Source organism: Lygodium microphyllum, unplaced genomic scaffold (assembly GCF_053477565.2).
Source record: "Lygodium microphyllum isolate KBCC unplaced genomic scaffold, Lygodium_microphyllum_v1.1.10 scaffold_42, whole genome shotgun sequence".
Lineage (NCBI taxonomy): Eukaryota > Viridiplantae > Streptophyta > Polypodiopsida > Schizaeales > Lygodiaceae > Lygodium > Lygodium microphyllum.
The window spans coordinates 482,288-502,815 of NW_028229525.1; the positions used below are offsets into that span (position 1 = coordinate 482,288).

At 38.7% G+C, this 20,528-nt stretch overlaps 1 non-coding gene across 1 annotated transcript; it reads left to right on the forward strand.

Annotated features, from left to right (window-relative positions):
* Positions 1-291: 291 nt before the first annotated feature.
* Positions 292-378, forward strand: TRNAS-UGA (transfer RNA serine (anticodon UGA)). The gene has a single exon. It is a non-coding gene; the product is annotated as a tRNA-Ser (tRNA).
* The last annotated feature ends 20,150 nt before the right edge of the window (positions 379-20,528 follow it).

Below are 20,528 nucleotides of genomic sequence, written 5' to 3' on the forward strand. Positions count from 1 at the left end.
TAGAAAGGATTCCTATAGTTTAGTTTCCACAGAAACCCTTATGTTAGTTGTTGTGTTCAATAAAGCGTAACATAGTGATTGTCTTTACACAAGCAAAAAAAGATAACTGAGCTTAAAAAAAAGGAATCTATTAACCAGTGTTATCCAAAATAGATGTGATGAGAAAAAAAAGAAATCAATTAGGCCCCCATCCCAGCCAATATGACCTATTTGTTTTTCTTTTGTGTTGCATGTAATTTACAAAAACCTGTGTTGGTTGATTATTGATGGCTCATAATCTTGCCAAAAAATGGATGGATGTCTGAGCGGTTTAAAGAGTCGGTCTTGAAAACCGAAGTATTCTTTTGAATACCGGGGGTTCGAATCCCTCTTCATCCGTAAGTATGGTTAGAAGTTAGCATTTTTATGTAGTATGTTTTTCATCCCTCTAACTTGATTGGGAAAGCTAGCTTTTTAAGAGCCAAGCCAAATCGCTTTGCCACCATTCGACACTGCATCCCCTGAAACCACGACTCAAGAGCAATCGAGTAACGATAACAAGCTGCTTGGCAATCAAACGGGTGAAAGGAACATTTTGGGAGGTCCATCAGCATGTGGACCACCATAAACCCAATCCCGGCAACCTGAATACCTTTAGGCATTTGATTACACTGCTTTCTGCGACTAAGTGTATACGTAAAAAACCAATATAAGCGGAGACGTACGACCCAGGGACGCCCTCGCGACTCTTTATCTCTAGCAATATTGTAGCACATGCGTCGCCTAGAGATAACGGGGCATGCTGATTTGACGTCATCTCATCTTCCTCCGGCTTATCACCTTTGTAAAAGTCTGTTGCCAGGTTCTAAAAATGGTAATGGCAACGGCAACATGGGACTCAACCCAACACCTATAGGCACGAGCTGTCGGCAACGTCTATTCAAATCAAAAAGGTATTTTTGCTTGGGCTATCGTTAATCGACTTTTTTCAAAGATAAGCAACGTCTTCAATACAATAAGGTAAGCTTAGCCTTTTCGCTTTCAATGGTATTTTGCGCTTTTTAAATGGTAAGCTTTAAAGTAAATCATACTTAGAAATCGCGAACCCGTGACGTGACGAAAATGCAATAACTAAACGGCAAGGTGTTTAGAAATCGCTATATCCTACGTGAGAACGCAAAGACTAAACTTTTCAGCATGCAATAATTAGAAATATAATGTTAAGACGCAAGGTATTGGCAAAAACATAATGTTGGAACACAAAAACTTACTTACTTACAATAAGGTGCTTATAAAACGTAATATTGAAATGTTTTGAAGGGCCAATCCTTTTGTCATGTCCCTCATTCGTTATGCTATTTTTATTTATTTTTTATAGACTTTCTTGCTTGCTTTGCTTTACTTTGTTTTGCTCTGCTTTGCAAAGCAAAGCTTTGAGGAGCTTTAGCGTATTGACTAAAAGAAGAGGGGCTTCAGCCACTCGACTGAAGGGAAGAGGGAAAGGCAAAGTGCAACGATTTGAATGGCGTTCGACCCTTTATGCGATTGGAAAATTCCAAACGTTGGATCCCTAAAAAGAAAAGTTACCACTTACTTAGCCAGCCATCGTTCCTTCAGTCCCTATCACCCATTACTCTTTGTAATTGCGGGCGCTAGCCCCACTTACTTGGCTGCATCGTATGAATATGGATTGAATAATCCATCAGGCGTAAACTCCAAAGTAGATAAGATTGCTTCTTATCCCCCTTTCCACATCGCGCTTCATCGCCTAAAGTGCCGGATGAAGTGCTGGTCTGATTTTAGGGGCGTGGTCATCTCGTCTAGGAAGCTATGGATGCCCTCATCGATAGCATACGTGGGCAACTATGTCAATAACAGACCTTACAAACAAAAAAGTCGTCTTTGTTGCGCGATTTTATGGGAATCTGGATTGCGGGTCGTGGGTCCATCTTTTTTGTTACACCAATGTGGATTACCGAGTGATTCGTAATCTGACCTCTCGCTTGCAATCTGGTCATCCCATAAGGCGGCAGAATCGATGGAGTGACATAGATTAGGTATTCAAGCTAACTTTCTGACGCGCCATTCGCTTACATCCATTGGTTTGTGATCCGGGGACTGTCCATGTATCGAAGCGGCTCGTTATCCTAATTTATTTTATCTAACACGATCTGGTTCCCGTACTGACCCAAGATATGCTTTTCAGTATTCACGCATTGACTATTGGGAAGGATTTCTAAAACCTAAGACCGAAAGTCCTTTTGCTTGCAAGTCACAAGTTTTCAGGGCCAAACAACTGAAACGAATCGATTATCACAAGAAACTGTGGCTTCGGTGGAATACGGACCCGGGCCCAAAGAATCATGAAGTTTGTTTCGTTTTCTAACATTAAGTGGCTATTTGGATAGCCACGTCCAGCTCCAATGAAAACTAGGAAAGAGAGACAACCATTTAATAACTCATAGGGGTAGAACTCACAGACAGGGCACCTCTTAGCAGCGCCAAGAGTAGGCAAGTAGCGGAATCAATTGAACCGCTTCGTCTCAGCGAGCTACCTCGAAACGCTTTACTAACTAGAGATTGCCTTTTTTTGTCTGTTAAGTAAGTCAAGAAACCTCCGTCTCATATTGGCAAGAATCAGGACAGAGAGATCGGATTCAATGCTAACAGATGCAAAATGAATTAACAATCTTTAGAGATAACGTAATAATAATTGGCAATGATTTCTTTTATGGTTTAGGTAGCTCAGTTGGTTAGAGCAAAGGACTGAAAATCCTTGGGTCAGTGGTTCAAATCCACTTCTAAACATAGCGAATTATTAGATTGAAATCTCTGGACAATTATATACTAAATGCAATTAAACCCGCAGCTTATGAGTCTTAGCTAAAGCTACAGAGCTCTCTATTTGTTTGATCCTAACATTAATCTTATTTTGATATTATTTGCAAACGATGCCAAAAGTGATCATTTCATTTTATTGCCTAAGTCTCGGACCTTACACCGGGTAGGTCCTTAACCCTTCCGCCCTGAATAGAGGCCTTTTATGATGAAATGTTCCGGCTACAAGTCAGTGGACATGCAGGAAGAATTGCTCAATATGCATTAGCTCTTGAACGTTTATGGCATTGAAGAAGAGAGAAACGCAAATCAAAGAAAAAATGAGATTGTTTAAAGCTAGAACAACAAAATAACCATCCTGGAAAGAAGAATTACCGACTATTATACTAAATTGTCAGTGGATGAGACCGGTTGAGTGATAACGGTCGGGGATGGAACTGCACGTGTTTATGGATTGAACAAAACTTAAGCAGTGGAAACGGTAGAATTTGCCAGTTTAAGGTGTCAAAGGAATGGCTTCGAACCGGGTTCAAATCCTATAAACGAATCATAGTTGTGCTTTGTTTGCTGTTTGGATTCGCCTTACCTGCTTATGCTTTTATAGCACAAGATTTTACCACCCACTTTATACCCATCACCAATATATTGCTGGGTTTATCATGGTAGGGGCCATATTCTTCATTAGGGATTATGATCCGGAACAAAACAAAGACAATGTATTGTCAAGAATGTTGGAGCATAAAGAAGCAATAATATCCCATTTAAGTTGGGCTAGCTTATTTCTAGGTTTCCACACTCTAGGTCTTTACGTACATAACGATGTCATGCTAGCCTTTGGAACTCCAGAAAAACAGATTCTTATTGAGCCCGTTTTTGCATTTGCATTATTGAAAAAGAAATATGGTTACGGATCTTTCTTAACTTTACAAAATACTTTAACCACCAAAGAATATTTGCTGAAAAAATAAAAGCTTTAGATAAAAGCCAATTTAAGCAACAAACTTGCAATTCACTCCAAGATACTAATTCAAATAATAGCTATAAGAAATGCAAACAAAAGAAACCGCATAATCCGGTTAATGATCATGATTGCAGGGACAAAGATAATGGTAAAAAAAAACAACCAGATTAATAAATATATATTATCATAGCACGCTAACTAAAAGGCATTAGCGCATTGATTATGGCTTTCAGCATCGAGGTGCTAAACCTTCCCTAAGATGTTTTGATCAGCTTGTTATCCCACAGAGTCACTCTTATCCTAAGAGTGACGGCTCTTCCACTTGGTTAGCACCGTTAAATCATAGCAGGCCAACTTTCTAACTATTTGACTGATAAGTATTGCAATCAATCTCCCGCACTCTTTGGCTGATTCCTGTCTCTGCATGTTTTCGTTACTTTCTATCTAAAAGGCCTACGCGCCAATCGCTTGCCATCGCTGCATATTGCTTTGCCAGGCCAGACAATGCAGCTGATCGCGAATATGGCTTATCGCATGCCATAGCAAAGACTGGCTATATCGCATTGATTATGTTTGTTTTCTGCGATCATAATATTTTTTATAGGTCTGGAGATCATAACATTTTTTATAGGTCTAGCAAGTGTCATAAAGCAGCAATCCGGCTAATTCATTTTATTTTGGGCAAGCGGGTGCCTTCGTGGTTAAGATTTTAGGGCGTCGAAACGGATTTTGGAACCTATTTACATTTTCTATGAAAGGAACGGTCAACGAGCCCGCCGGTACGGACGCCATTAAGAGGACCCCCAATAATTTATTGGGAACTGTACGAAGTATTTGAAAGACAGGGAAAAAGTACCATTCGGGTAATATTTCCAATGGAGTCGCAAAAGGATTTGCTGGTTCACCAATCATTGATGGTTCCGGAACCGCAAGACCCACAGTACATGCAAACGTCCCTAAAATGACTACTGGAAAAATATATAATGGGTCGAGTCCATTTATTAGCTTTTTCTAGTGCAGAAAACTTGTAATTCCTTACTATCTGGCATAATTGTCTTGTTTCATCCTGAATATGAAGTTAGTTGCAACAGGTTGCTGGAGGCAGCAAAAATAGTACAGGTTGCCAGGCTAAAGGATTGGTTCATTTTTTTTTTCAAGCCAATAAACTTATTTTTAGTGAAACTATTCATAATTCTGCGACTGGAGAGCAACCAACAAAGAAAGATGGAGATCCGGCATTATGGCGCGTGATCCTCCTAACCCTAGATAAAAGGTGGAAAGCGAGGATAAAGTGCTTTAGTTAAGTGTCATTGCTTATGACGTTATTGCTGTAGCCTCAAGGAGGTTTGGCCATTGCTTCAACCTTCCCGAATTCCTGCAGATTCGGGTCGTTTTCCGCCACCGGAACGTCTTGAAATAATTCCCATATGGTGCGGGAGACTCAATTGATCTAGACTCAGAAGCTGGGATTTGACCCTTTCCATCGATCGGTTGGGCCAAAGCATTTACTGGCTTAAAGGCCTAAGAAAGAATTACTAACTGGTATTTGCGCAATTTTTCCCGTTGCTTTTACGGAACCCCCTTCCTGTATGGTCGAACCATCGCCCATCAGTACTTAGCCAACATTATCAGATTCTAAATTCAAAGCGATGCCTACTGTACCATCTTCAGATTCTACCAATTCTCCAGCCATTACTTTGTTCGAACCATGAATGCGGGCTATTCCATCTCCCACTTAAGGTACAGTGCCAGTATTAACAATTTCCATTTCTGGGGATCGGATGGGTCAAAAACAGCTAATTCGTATAAAGCCATTGAACCCGCAATACTGGCCGGAAACGGCGAGCAGACAGTCTTTGATTCATAGCAGTGCAGCTCTTGACGTACGGGGCTTTCCCTTACTTTGTTTCCGGAGTACAGTAGCTAAAGAGTGCAGTATTTGACTATTTATTAGGCATTTCCTTCGACCGGAAAAGTGGCCATTGGTTCACGATACGAATACTGTTCTAGGGATGTCGCTAATAGTTTCTGCTAGACAGAAGTACTGTTTTGAACGGGCTGGCTCAGCAGCAACTCCTGGTACTGTAGCCGTGGGAACGACGGTTCGGTACTCGTTGCTGTGACTGAGCCTAGGGGTTGTCTTTCATAACAATAGCAAGTTCGTAACTGATAGGTGCAAATAGGGTTGTGTTTATACAAGTTCGACAAAAAAGGAAAAGCAATGAATCCTTTGGTTTCCGGTAGATGGAAGATCTGCATGAGCGATACAAGAATTCTTGTATAATAACAATCGATTAATAAGAACCTATTCTTTTGGCCAATCCAAACTCTTTTAAGGAATAGCTTTTCCTATCCTATGAAAAAATATTTTGTACTCCGAACCGGATGAAATTGCATTATCCAGATAAGTCGCAACCACGCGTTGTCTATGTAAAGCAAATAGAATTGCATTACTACATACAATTTTTTCTCTTCTATAAGTACTGATTAATAACGCTTCATGAGCAAGAAAGAATAAATCTCGTTTACTATAACCCGTAGTTCCAAACCCGGTTCCTTTAAGAAAAGATGGATCAGCCTGTATGTTAAATCCTTTGACACATGATAGAATCGACAATTCTTTCTGACGCTGAAAACTATTAGGTTTACGAAGATTTATCAATTGGTTTAACCGATTTGGGGCTATCAAAGCTGGATCTATCTTTGCAGGTATGTGAGTCGAAGCCATGACAAGATTGTTACAAATGCGAGAATCCCTGTTCTCATTATGAATATTCCTCAATACTAGGCAAAGTAAAAATCTGGGATCAGCTTCTAATTTGTGATACGAACCATGAACACTCAATTCATGAATATCTTGAATCCATATTGTACAGGGAGACATCTCCTTTGCTATTCCAAAAATAGAATTGACTCGACGTACGCTTTCTTTTGAGATAAAAAATCCACGTACATTCTTCTTAAAATAGGATCGATTGTATAGCAATTTTCTTATCGGTAGTTTCACCAACGGGAAGTGGGAATTGGATGCTTAAAATTACGTGAATTGTTGACTGTATCATAAAGTCCTTTATGTCCACGTCCCAATCTGCCCCCTGGCGGAAGATGTGACTCCAGGATCTCCTTTATGCTATGTCCAATCCCAAAGTTTGTTCTGTACATGTGTCCAGCTATGATAAACACAACAGCAATAGCTAGGTGGTGATGAGCAATATCGGTCAGCCATAGACTCTGAGTCTGTGGATGAAATCCTCCCAGAAACGTTAGAATAGCGGTTCCTGCTCCTTGAGCACCATTAAATAAATGATCGTTGGAATCTGGATTCTGTGCGTAAATACTCCACTGACCTGAAAAGAATGGTCCTAACCCTATCAATTTCAATCTTTTTTGAAACTTTGCTTGCAGGATTTCTTTTTTTTTTTTGAATTATACGGAGATCAGCCAAATGACGTATTTTGCCAATCATTCTGGTTTCCCCGCCTACATTTGGAGTATTTCAGGTGGAATAAAGAGATTTTCAATATTGTTTCTTATCAAAGGGATGATCCCAATCCGGAATAAGCCCCATAAAAAGATATTCCCATTAAACCAATTACGAGTATACCGGCTACAGTACCTACTAGCCACAAGGGAATCCTTCCAGTGGAATTGGCCGTTTCTCCTATCCTCCCCCAGCCATATTCTCAGTCTCATTATCTGGTCGCGACTCGAGACATGAACAGTCATAAGTGGTTGGTATGTCAGTAATTCCCAATCAATGTTGATAAATCATTTCAATATTTCATTGAAAAAATAATTAGAGAATGAAACAGCAAGTACGAAGATCAGCAGGAGTCCCCAATAAAGGCTTGTACGATTTAATTCTACGCTTTGTTTGTTCGGATTTGGTTGTGTCATGGATTCGAAGCTCATGTAAGGACATACTATCGTTGAATGAATTGCATTGCTGATATTGATCCCGAGAAGAAAACCGTGGGTATAGCTAATCCGTGAACGGCCAACCATCTAACGGTGAAGATCGGATAGGTTCTGTCTAGAGTCATTGGTACCTCCTAGAAAGATCTGGTGAATGCATCAACTTGTTCTAATGAGTCAAAACGGCCAGTTATCAAAGGAACTTCTTGCCGGGTTTCTGTAAAATACTCGTTTGGGCGAGGGCTTCCGAAGACGTCATAGGCTAAACCTGTACTGACAAATAACCAGCCCGCAATGAACAGTGAAGGTATAGTGATGCTGTGGATAACCCAGTATCGAATACTGGTGATAATGTCAGCAAAGGGGCGTTCTCCCGTATTTCCAGACATGCTTCGCTCCGTACTCCGTTGTAGTATAAATAAGGAATTGGAAGTATTGATATGAGAGGTATAATAAAACTCACCAGGCAAGAACATCTTGCTAACCCTGATTAAGTTGTCATTATAATACCAAGGGTAGGCCGAACAGGGGAAGCTTTTGACCAACCAGTTACGATTGGAAAGGCTTACATAATGAAATTGATTCACCAAGTTGATGATAAGATTCATGCTCGATCCAGTGGACCCTATGCACCTGTTACACAACAACCTCTTAAAGGTAGATCTAGACGTGGAGGACAACGAGTCGGAGAGATGGAAGTTTGGGCTTTGGAAGGTTTCGGTGTATCTTACACACTACAAGAAATGCTTACTATTAAATCCGATCATATCCAAGCTCGTTACAAAGTACTTGGTGCAATTATGACTGGAAAACCTGTGCCTAAGCCCGATACGTCCCCAGAGTCTTTTCGATTGCTAGTTCGAGAATTGCGATCCATGGGTCTGAATTTGGAACATAACTTGATACTCGAAGAAGGTTTGGTAAGAAAAAGTAGAAAGATCTGATCGAAACGTTTTTAGCAAGAACCAATAGGAAATTCTTATATTATGATTCATCGAACCAATTATCAGCAGCTTCGTATTGAAATTGCCTCCCCCGAGCAGATTCGTAGTTGGGCTGAGAGGGAACTACCGAATGGAGCAGTCGTTGGGCAAGTTAATTAACCTTATACGTTGCATTACAAGACTCATAAACCAGAAAGAGATGGTTTATTTTGCGAAAGAATATTTGGTCCCACAAAGAGTGGAGTATGTGCTTGCGGAAACTACCGATCCTTTGATAATGAGGAAGAATCCTCCAATTTTTGCAAACAATGCGAAGTTGAATTCACTGATTCTAGGGTACGAAGGTATCGAATGGGGTATATCAAACTGGCATGTCCAGTAACCCATGTATGGTTTTTGAGAAGAATCCCCAGTTATGTTGCAAATCTTCTAGCTAAACCTCTTAAGGAATTGGAAAGCCTAGTTTATTGCGACCTTTTTCTTGCTAGGCCTGTGGGAGAAAAACCCACTTTATTACGATTGCGAGGGCCATTCAATTACGAGGATCGACCTTGGAAGAATGTTCTTCCCATCTTTTTTTCCACTCGGAACTTCGAAACTCTTCGGGGAAGAGAAATAGCCACTGGGGGGGACGCTACTAAAAAACGGTTGACCAACCTTAATCTACAGAATTTGATGGATCGTGCATACTCAGAATGGCAAATATTAGCAAAACAAGGATCTAATGAAAATGAGTGGGAAGATCAAACAATTCGGAGAAGGAAAGATCTTTTGATTAGACGAATCAATTTGGCCAAAGATTTTTTACAGACACGTATAAGACCGGAATGGATGGTGCTAGATTTTCTACCGGTGTTGCCGCCTGAATTGAGACCTATTGTTGAACTATACGAAGGTGAATCAATTACGTCTGATCCAAATGAGCTTTATAGAAAAATAATCTATCGAAATAATACACTTATTGATTTTTTATCCGGAAGCGAATTGACTCCTGAAGGATTGATGGTGTGTCAAAAAAGACTTATTCAAGAAGCTGTGGATGCCCTCATTGATAATGGTATACGCGGGCAGCCCATGAAAGATGTAAATAACAGGCCTTACAAATCATTTTCCGAATTAATTGAAGGTAAAGAGGGTTTGCCGGTTCCGCGAGAATTTGCTAGGAAAGCGGGTCGATTATTCGGGTCGTTCCGTTATTGTGGTAGGTCCATCCCTTTCGTTGCATCAATGCGGATTACCTCGAGAATTGTCGATAGAGCTTTTTCAAGCATTTGTAATTCGTAAATTGATTGGATGGCGCATCGCCCGTAACCTAAGAGCCGCCAAGTATATGATTCGAAAGGGAGAACCCATTATATGGAAGGTTCCTAAAGAAGTTATGCGGGGTCACCCTATATTACTAAATCGAGCACCTACGTTACACAGGTTAGGCATACAAGCGTATCAGCCTATTCTGATAGAAGGACGTGCTATTCGTTTGCATCCATTAGTTTGTGGAGGGTTCAATGCAGATTTTGACGGGGATCAAATGGCTGTACATGTACCTCTATCTTTAGAGGCTCAGACGGAGGCTCGTTTCCTAATGTTTTCACATGCTAACCTATTATCCCCTGCTACGGGAGATCCTGTCTCTGTACCAACTCAAGATATGCTTCTGGGACTGTATGCGCTAACCATCGAAAATAGACAAGGGATATATGGAAACAGATACTCCCTTATCGAGGGGGATTGGCAATCTTATTTCAAAATACCCTATTTTAATCGGCCAAACCACTTGAGCGCTAGGCTTTACGCGGGTCGGATCATCTAGCCACGCCTCGTAATTTGAGAAACGAGCTCCGTGGAAGTACATACCACTTAACCAAATGAAAATAATGGCTAGTTGACCAAAATGAGCACTAAATATTTTACGGGATATATCCTCCAAATCGTTGGTGTAACTATCGAAGTCATGAGCATCAGCGTGTAAGTTCCAGATCCACGTGGTCGTACTTGGACACTTAGCTAAAGTTTTTGAGAAATGCCCTGGTTGAGCCCATTTCTCAAAAGAAGTTTTTACGGGATCCTTTTCCACCATAATCTTGACTTCTGGTTCCGGTGAACGAATAGTCATCGAGATTCTCCTCTCTTTGAACGGAGGATAGCAACAACCTACCGACAGGAGATACAAAACTTCTAAGAGATTGGATTTCTATAACATAAAATACCCTTCTCCTCTATGAGTTTAAAACTGGAACGGCTATGGTAGAAGATTCATCCGTGGCAGGCATTTAATCTTATTATTACATGGCTCATAAGTGCTTCATGGACCTTGTGGAACGAACTATTTGTTTGAGAAGCTCGAGAGTTTAAATATGGATAAGGGAGGGGGCCAAATAGGGGACGAAAAAAGTTTTTGATTCTTATCAATTCGTTTGCCTCAACTCTTCTTGCTGATTATCAATCTCTATTTACCTCTCCTGGCTTGCGACAAAAATAACCTCAAAAAGTCATGATTATTAAGGACCAAAAGTCAGCAGCTCTATATAAAATTATTTAATTCATTACGGCTCGCGGTCCACTAAAAGAATTCGCCATCATTCCATTGATTCTCAAACGGATACATAGGTTTCAAGCAGCAAAATAAGAAATCACATTATATACCAATCCGGACTATCTATTCCAGTTGTTATGGTTCCTGAGATATCATACGAACACACGTTTTGAAATCCCAATCGATATTTGTGGAGTTGATTATCCCTCTTGGAAAGAAAGATTCAGAATAGTTTATAATTCACCAAGCATTCGATACAACTCATGCATTCGTGTCCAAATTAGTGTAAATGAAATCACTTTTGCAAGTTCGATAACAAGTATATTTCCATCAGCCGGCTGGTGGGAGCGAGAAATATGGGATACGTTTGGTCTATATCCATCTAATTATTCTGATTCTTGGCGTATACTAACCGATTACGGGTTTGAGGGCCATTCATTGCGAAAAGATTTTCCTTTGAGCGGATACATGGAGGTACGTTATGATGATCTAGAGAAACGTGTGGTTTCCGAACCAATGGAGATGGCTTAAGAATCTCGCTATTTTGATTTAGCCAATTTTTGGAAAGTGTAGCGGTGACTTTTGACTCTTATGAAACGTTGTTTTGAAGTGAATGGTTTTGACTCGAAGATATAAATATTTGACAGGCAACTTGTAATCGCTTTGATCCAATATATACTGGCATAAAATCTTATAGCTATCCTGTTAAGGCCAATGGTAAACATTAATTGCTTTTATCCTTTATGTCCAATAGCCATATTTTTTGTCGTGTGCTAAAGATCCGCTTTCACATTACAGACAAAAATAGTTTTTAATAATTGGCCTTCGTTTTTAGCAATAAGGCAACCAACTTGACAAGGATTCTAAAGAGCGTCGAAAACACACAGAATTGGTTATGGGACGGGGTTCTATACCCCATCCCCGAGGGATGGCTATTTGTTAATTAAACATAATTGCGAGTTGTGCAAGCAAAGAGATCCCATTTTTATAAGGTTATTTTACTGTTTACTTTGATGTTCTCCGTAAGTTTATCTTTAGGCCATATTAACTAGTAGAGAGTATATAGTGTTCTTCTTTATATGTTTTGTTTGTTGTTCAAATGATTGCTACATCTTTGCCAGCTATATCTGAAATGCTCTCATTAAGCTTGCCTAGCAAATTAAGTGTTCTCCTTACAAACGTTTCCTATGTCATATTGAATCTAGGAAATTGTTGATTGGGAGGATAGCTTTAGATGGTTATGTTGCATGGTCTTTTTTCCTTCATTAAAGGGGTTTTTTTTAACCTGAAGATAGTAGGAACACACTAAAATGGACTAATGAATGGAAAGCTCCTATTGGTAAATAGAAAACGGTACGAAAATCACAGATTCCTATCTGTCTTCTTGAATCAAATCAAATATCAAATCAATGGCTGGCCCTTAAGCTAAACTTTGCGACTAAGATGTTTTACCTTGACTCTACTAATGTTTCATAGCGTTTAGAGGACGATCCAGCATAGTTAAAGATAACAGGTAAAAATTTTATTACTTTTCTTGGCTTTCAATGGTCATCGATCCTTCCATCATGATAAAAAAGCATATCCGTTTTCTATTAGCCATTACCGACTACATTTTCGGTCTATTTATGAGTAATCAATTGAGACTTATTTTTTTCTCTATCAGTCAAGTGCTCTGTTCTAAAGAGATTAGTGTCCCGTGCTTATATTTTTATTTTTTATTATTTGGAAATTAATGCAAGCTCCTTTAGCTTTCCGATAACCATATTGACTCTCTTCTTTTATCCATGATAAACTTTCATAAGTACGAAGAACGGTATAAAAAGCTTCGGAAACTGTGTAATCAAGTCAAGTCCATGGAAGCCTAATCCGTTTGTTCCTCGTATACAATTGGATACAAAATTAGTACTAACTCATAAGGCTCTGTCCTAAATCTGAAACTGGGGTTTAGCCATGAGATTTGAATTTGAGTTACGCCTTCGGTTCGTGTTTTTTGCTTAAAACCTAATATTATTTGTCGTATTGGAATGGATCCATAAAAAGTCACTTAATTTGTTGCTAGCGTAAGAAGTTGCAAACTTCTCGAGGTTCATAAGGGAAGGGGTATAAAATATTGAAACGAGATTTTGCGCAGGAAGCGAGGAAGAAAGAAACAGATCATGTCATATATTTTAGGAACCAGATTAGTTTCTGACAGATAAATTAAACTCGCTTTGACCAAAATATTTGGAACTGGGCCTAGAAAAGCTATTCGGGTCTGTGATTTATCAGGTCTCAGTGACAGCATTAAGGTCAATAATTTGACTCGACACTAAATCGATGGGATTGGCGCCATAGTGCGCTGAAATGGTTTTTTAATCGATTCGGAATTGAGAAGAGAGATTTAGCGACGTATTAAATGATTAATTAATATTAGTCGTTACCGTGGATTGCGTTATAAAGCAGGATTGCCATTACGCGGTTAATGAACTTGCAGTAATGCTAAGACTTGTCGCAAGTTAATAAGAATCTCAATCAATCAACAAAAAAAAAATAGTAATTCACAGCGACATTTCTTCACGGGCAGAAATGGAAGAAAACAAAGCGCCAAAAAACAAACAAAAGCAAAAAAATAAAAATGAAAAATACAATCAGGCAAAAGCAGCCTTTTAAACACTAGCTATAATAACTATACTGTAACCGTAAACAGGGGAAACACCATTAAGGATTAAAAAAGCACCACGGTATTGCCTATACTTAATTAACTTTTGGTAATACCTTCATTACCATAACAAATAATAAGGGAGAGAAAAGAATAGGAGCTTTTTTCGGTTGTTTAAAAGGGTTTAAGGGTTCCCGTCGCTCAGACAAGTATGCGGCTTAAGCAACTGCGGAACATGTCGCATAAGCTGCCATTTGATTCGGAATTGGTTCGGTCGAAGTATGAATCAAGGGAATTGGTCTTGCAAAAAAGGGATTCTTGCCGAAAGGTTCAAAAGATGGAGGTTTTATTATTACCAAAATTCGCGATGTAACCTCAGTGCCATATAATGGATGCTGACCCCCTAAAAAACGTCGTGTCTAAATATTGTCATCAATTCATCCATTCTCAATGGCTGGACAACGCATAATGTAATCTTAGTGAAATTTTGACGGTGTTTGATTAACAAAAACAGGGAATTTAGAGAGGTCCATAAGCCTGGCAAATTATGCTAGGCTTAGCTTCAACGAAACTGAGCGGCCGCAAAGCGCAAAACAATCTTATCATATGTCGTTTCTCTGAGCGATCCTGTCCAAACTATTCAAAATAGGGGTCCATCCCCTGTTACCATTGCCCGTAAGCAAACATAAGTGATAAAGAGAAGGTTATAAAAAACGAGATTGAAAGTGGTTTTTATAAACTAATCGTTCTTCACTTCCTACTCGGCGTAGCTTGTCATATGGGTTGTAAGTGGGTTTTCCTTATATGTTCGCTATTGCGTATTTGGCTTTTGCCATAGTTGTTATTGTCGTATTCCTAATTTATTTAATTAGGCTTCTCGGATAGTATGCTTTTAGGCATTTTTGATACTTTTAATTCTATGATTATTTTTCAAACAAGGCAAAAAATACGTTGCACAACATATTGAGCATAGCTAGCGTATTTATTTGGTAATAAAAACTATTCTTGAGGAAGCAAAGGAATCTGGCTGTTATTTCATTCAATTCTTTTTTTAGTGTTCAATAAAAACTAGCAAATTTCTTTTTTACAACTAAAGATTGAAAAATCGACTCTTCTTTTTGATGAAAAATCAATCTATAAAACCTCGTGAAATTTGTTTGATAAACTAACGTGTGAAAAAGGAAGTCGAAATAGGACATTTAATATGAGAAATTATTTGATAGAAAAGATCAAGGATGATTATATTGTAGATATCTTGAATACATTAGATGTTTACACAGTAGAAATATTAGTAATATATGCATTAGGCCTAATATTCAATGATATAGCTAATAATAATCCTATAATGAAAGCGGCTACGGTTATAGATAAATTAGGAAGTATAGTGTTAAAAGAAAGAGTTGTTATGAAAACAGAGATATACAGTTTACATGAGGAAGATCTTATTGATGACAATGATAATCGGTTTGATAGTAGTATCAACATATATGAGAAATGCAAAAAGTTAGGTGGATGTATCCTAAACTATCTAATTGATAGGGAATTGTTAGAAATAGCTGAAAACCCCTTGCAACAAAAAGCAGGTTCTAGTAAGACCTTTCAAAAAAAATCATTATATGTGAAGTGCATATACGACCTTAATTTGATACCAGTGAAATTGAATTTACCAATGATTGTTCCACCTGTACCATGACATATAGAAACAAAAATAGAGAATAAAAAAGGTAAGACATTGGTTACAGCGTTAAGCGGAGGATATTTGACTGATTCCGTCGATGTGTATTATCGTTATCGTTTGCTGAGCAGTAAGAACCCAGAACTGTTTAAGCTCCGAATGACAGTCCGATCAGAACTAGATTACTTGCCCGTTATTTCACATCTTCAGTCGGTAGGGTTTAGGATTGATTTAAGTGTCTTGGATTTCCTGAAAAAGCATAAGAAGAAACTAATTAATGCTAGATTGCTATCAGATGTTGATTATATAGATATAAATCCTGATGAATTTGTGTCCGAGTACATGAACTCATCGTTCAGTATCCCAACTAACTTTAATTATAAGACAATACTGCATGAATTTATGGTTGAGTCACAAAGGGCGCGTAATGAGGAAACCGTTATAGCTATGGCTGAGGCTTACAGCGGCTACGACGTGTACTTTCCAGCATTTCAAGATTTTAGAGGTAGGGTATATCGTACTGGAATATTCAACTTGCATGAGTGCGATCTTTATAGAAGTCTATTAATCTTTAAAAAGAGGTATAACTATAAGAAGTTATCATTAAGTGAAATTCCAGCTACTATAAAAGTAGCAACGTCGAAACGATATGACTCATCTTTTAATAACGAAGAGGTATCGATCAAATGGTTCGATAAATGGTATTCAGAAGCGGGTGAGGATATAGATGAGTATATAATAGAATCAATGAAGAAAGCCAAGGAACCATTTCAATTTATGCGTAAGGCTTTGCGTTGAAAGGTGGATGTTTTGAGTCTGAACCAGTTTTTATGGATGCTAGCTCTTCAGCTTATCAGATTATGGCGTACCTGCTACAGGATATCTCAATAGCATCAGACACTAATTTGATTATGAGCAACAAGCGTAATGATCTATATACGATATTAAAAGAAGCTTACCTCAAGCACTTGAGAGATGGTAATCACCTTTCACCCAAGTTGGAAGCTTGCTTTACCAGAAAATTAATAAAACGCATGTTTATGCCTTTGACATATGGAAAAACCGTAAAAGCTATAGCCGACGACATTTATGATGTCATGAACCAATATATATCGTATAAAAGCAGTATGAACCTGGCTACAGAGGCTTATAAGTTCTGGTGTGATCGCTACTCCGGAGTGGACAACTTGTTGAAACTATTTGGTTCGGTGGGAATCTTGTGTTCATCCTTGGGTAGAGCCGTGAAACTATCAACTCCCTTATTCTACTCGTTTCAGGATTATCGCAAATTCGAGAAACAGTCGGTTTGGGTATATTCCCACAAGAAGGGTAAAGATAAACCTACTAGGCATAAGATCACAATGAGCGTGCCCACTACGGAAAGGAATGTGCTTAAATCGAAGTGTGCTACATTCACCAGAAGGATTCATTAGTAGCCATTAATACAGTTCGAAATTATATTGATAAATACGGACATAAACCAATCTATACGGTACATGATTGTTTTGTGTCAGACTATGAAATGTCCGATAAAATGGCAGATATCTATAAAGATGTGCTGTTTAAATCGCTAGATAATCCAATAGGTTTAATAAATGATTTTGTATTCAAAAACCTTATAAAACCCCTGTGTCCATACTATATGTATTATACATCGGATGTAAATGATGATATAGTTGTCTATATGATGGATAATAATATCGAGAGCTTCGTTGTTGTGAATCCTGAGACCCTACCTCGGGATAGGAGATCTCCAGGTTATCATTGGAAGAATGATCCAATTCCGGTTGAGCACTTGAACTTCTTCATGCAGAAGTGGTTTGAAGCTATTACTAAATCTCTAGGATTGAAAAAGGCTAATAAATTCAAAGAACGTGCCGATTCATTTGTTATATTTTACAACCAATACGTGGAATCCTTATGCGGTAAGGTTATAGAGAATGTTTATGGTAATAAAAACTTCACACTTGAACTGAAGACTCAACGACTTTACCTCCAAAAACAGCAGGATTTGTTTAGAAGTACTTGTTTTGATCAAAAAAAAGGAATAAAAAATTATAGTTTAACATGAAAAACTTCAAAGAATTATGGTATTACTTTACATAATCTAAACTTTATGAGAGGTCTAGTTCGAAAGGTAGGTGAAATTTTGGTTTTGTATTGTTTAGAAAGGGTATTCGAGGCGTGTGGTTTCAGCTACTTCTACTAACCGCGATCTATTTAATTCAATGGATCCGGCTTAGTACAAGTCCCGATAACTTCAAGTTTACGATCAATTACATAATTGACACCGGTGATACTGATAATGATCCTTTAAGCGAAAAAGATATTGAAGACTTCTATAATAAAGGGAGACATTCTAGACTAATGCAAGTAACAATTGGACTCTCAATTAAAGGGGGAGATCATTGGTATAGCGAATTGAAACAGAGAATAGCCTTTATGGCAGAGAAATACGAAAATACCACCATATTCGGGTTGGATATTGCGCTCTATGGCCCTAAAAGCTCTAAATCAACGCTTGAGATCCTACCTCAAGAGACAATGAAAAATAGTGTCTGGGAAATTGTCAAAGAACAGCCTGCGGTACAGAAAGAGTTTGGTAAGGACTTCGTTAGATTAAGCAACATGGAGGAGGCCCTTCGGAAACAAGAAAAGGTGGTAAGCATGAAAGAAGCCAAGGACGACACGAGAAAAACCTCAAAAAGACCTGGACAATACATATCTATAAGCAAGCCTGATAAGAAAACTAAGGCATTCATAGTTGGAGACATCGAGACTATCTTAGTAGACGACATACATGTCCCTTATGCCATGGGCTACGTTTATGCCGGTGAAAGAGGTAATTCTATATTGAATATTAAGAAACCAATTACGTATTGCACTGAAAACTTCTACTATAAAGGGGATTTCAAGGAAAGAAGTCGATTGATGTTCAACGACTTCCTTAGCGGTCTAATCAGCTATTCGAATCGTTACGGTACCAAAAGGGTATACTTCCACAATCTATCCCGATTTGACGGTATCTTGCTCTTGAGATTACTAATCGAGTATTCAAGTAAATGGATAGTGAAACCTGTCATTAGAGAACATAATATTTATCAAGTTATGATATATGATAAGAGGAGACCAAAAATCCTGGTACTTGACATCCGGGATTCCCTAAAACTATTGCCCGGCAGTTTGAAATCCCTAGCCGAAGCTATGTGCCCGGAGTTAGGCTGTAAGGGTTCAATCCCTCACGATGAACTAAATTCATTAAACCTTTCGGAGAATAAGGATAAATTGATCAAGTATCTCGAGCAAGATATCTTGATTCTGGGTGGAGTGCTTAGGAAAGCACAAGAGAAATATTGGGACCGGTTTCATATAGACATAACTAATTGTCTGACCGTGTCATCGATGTCGATGAAAATTTATCGCACCCACTATTATCCCAATGCATGTCCTATATATCGTCCCGACCCCAACCAATCGGCGTTCATTCGCCGGGTCATGTGGTGGTCATACCGACGTTTATATACCACATGGTAAGGGCCTTTTCTATTATGACATTAACTCTTTATATCCTTACGCGATGACAAAGCCAATGCCCGGCGGAAAACCTGTATGGGAAGGGAAACTACAAGGTTCCAACCTAGAACCCCTATTCGGCTTCGTAGAGGCAAAAGTAACGTGTCCCGATACCATCAAGGTACCTTTACTACCCTACAAGGACCCCAAGAATGGAACCCTAATTTTCCCCACCGGGACCTTCACGGGCGTCTACTTCACAGAAGAGCTCAAATTAGCGGTAGAAATAGGGTATAAAGTTGAACTTAAGTATGGTTATTTATTCGAGAAGATAGAAAGCCCGTTTTCCGAATTCGTGATGGAAATTTATGGGGAAAGGAAGGAAGCTAAAAAGAAGGGAGACCAGGTAATGTCTGCCCTTCATAAATTGATAATGAACTCCCTGTACGGGAGGTTTGGCATTAAACCCGAATGCAACATAACAGAGATTTGTGATCAGGAAAAATTATACAAGCTAATGTCGATTTACCAATTCAGTATGGTGGAACCGTTGAACGAAACCCACTACGTGGTAAGTTACACAGGCGCACTGCAGAGGTTGCAGGATCATCTGAACAAGGATGATGTTTCGGCTGATAAGATGATACACTGGATGGATTCGTTGCGCAATAATAGCTCATCTGCTGTGCAGATATCTGCAGCAATCACCTCATATGCTCGGATACACATGTATCCTTACATATCCCTACCGGGGGCGGAAAATACAAAAATTAGGAAATTGCCATTACAAAGTAACGGCTACAAACAGAAAGACTAGGAAATTGCGTAAAATAACGATAACAGGCGAAAACACTAAATCTAATATCGGAAATACATGACCCTAAACTTACATTGCAATACTTAGCATTAGAAAATGGTAATCCTAAGTAATTAAAGCATAAAACAATAACCTTCCGCGAAGGTTGTGATAAATTGTCCACGGCTATGAATACTAGAAACGCAAGAGAAATGCACAAAAGAAGACAGAAAGGTTGACCATGACCAGAAAGAAAACAATAGCTATGAATATTAGAAACGCAAGAGAAATGCACAAAAGAAGACAGAAAGGTTGACCATGACTAGAAAAAGATTGACCATGACTAGAAAAAGACAAATAATAAGTTTCAGCATTAGATGGGCCTTTATTATACTTTTTCTGATTATTCTGTTCTATAGTTTCAATGAGGTAGCTGTATGCCAAGGGGAACTTATTAAGCATCCCATTATAACACAATTGCATAATACGCCGTGGCCTATTCAGAAAAAAGAGTCCATCGAGGTTTTAGAATCTTATTGGGGTTCTCTAAATAATTTGAAGGAAATTCCGAATACTGAGGAGGGGAAAAGAATGTGCTTTTTCATACTTAACCCCGAAACGCTTGCTTGGAACTTAGGAATGTGTGATTTAATGCGGGTAAACTATGAACCATATAAAGTATTTTCAGCAAATATGCAAGATATAACCTGTTCGTTTATGGAAACTCTTCGTAATC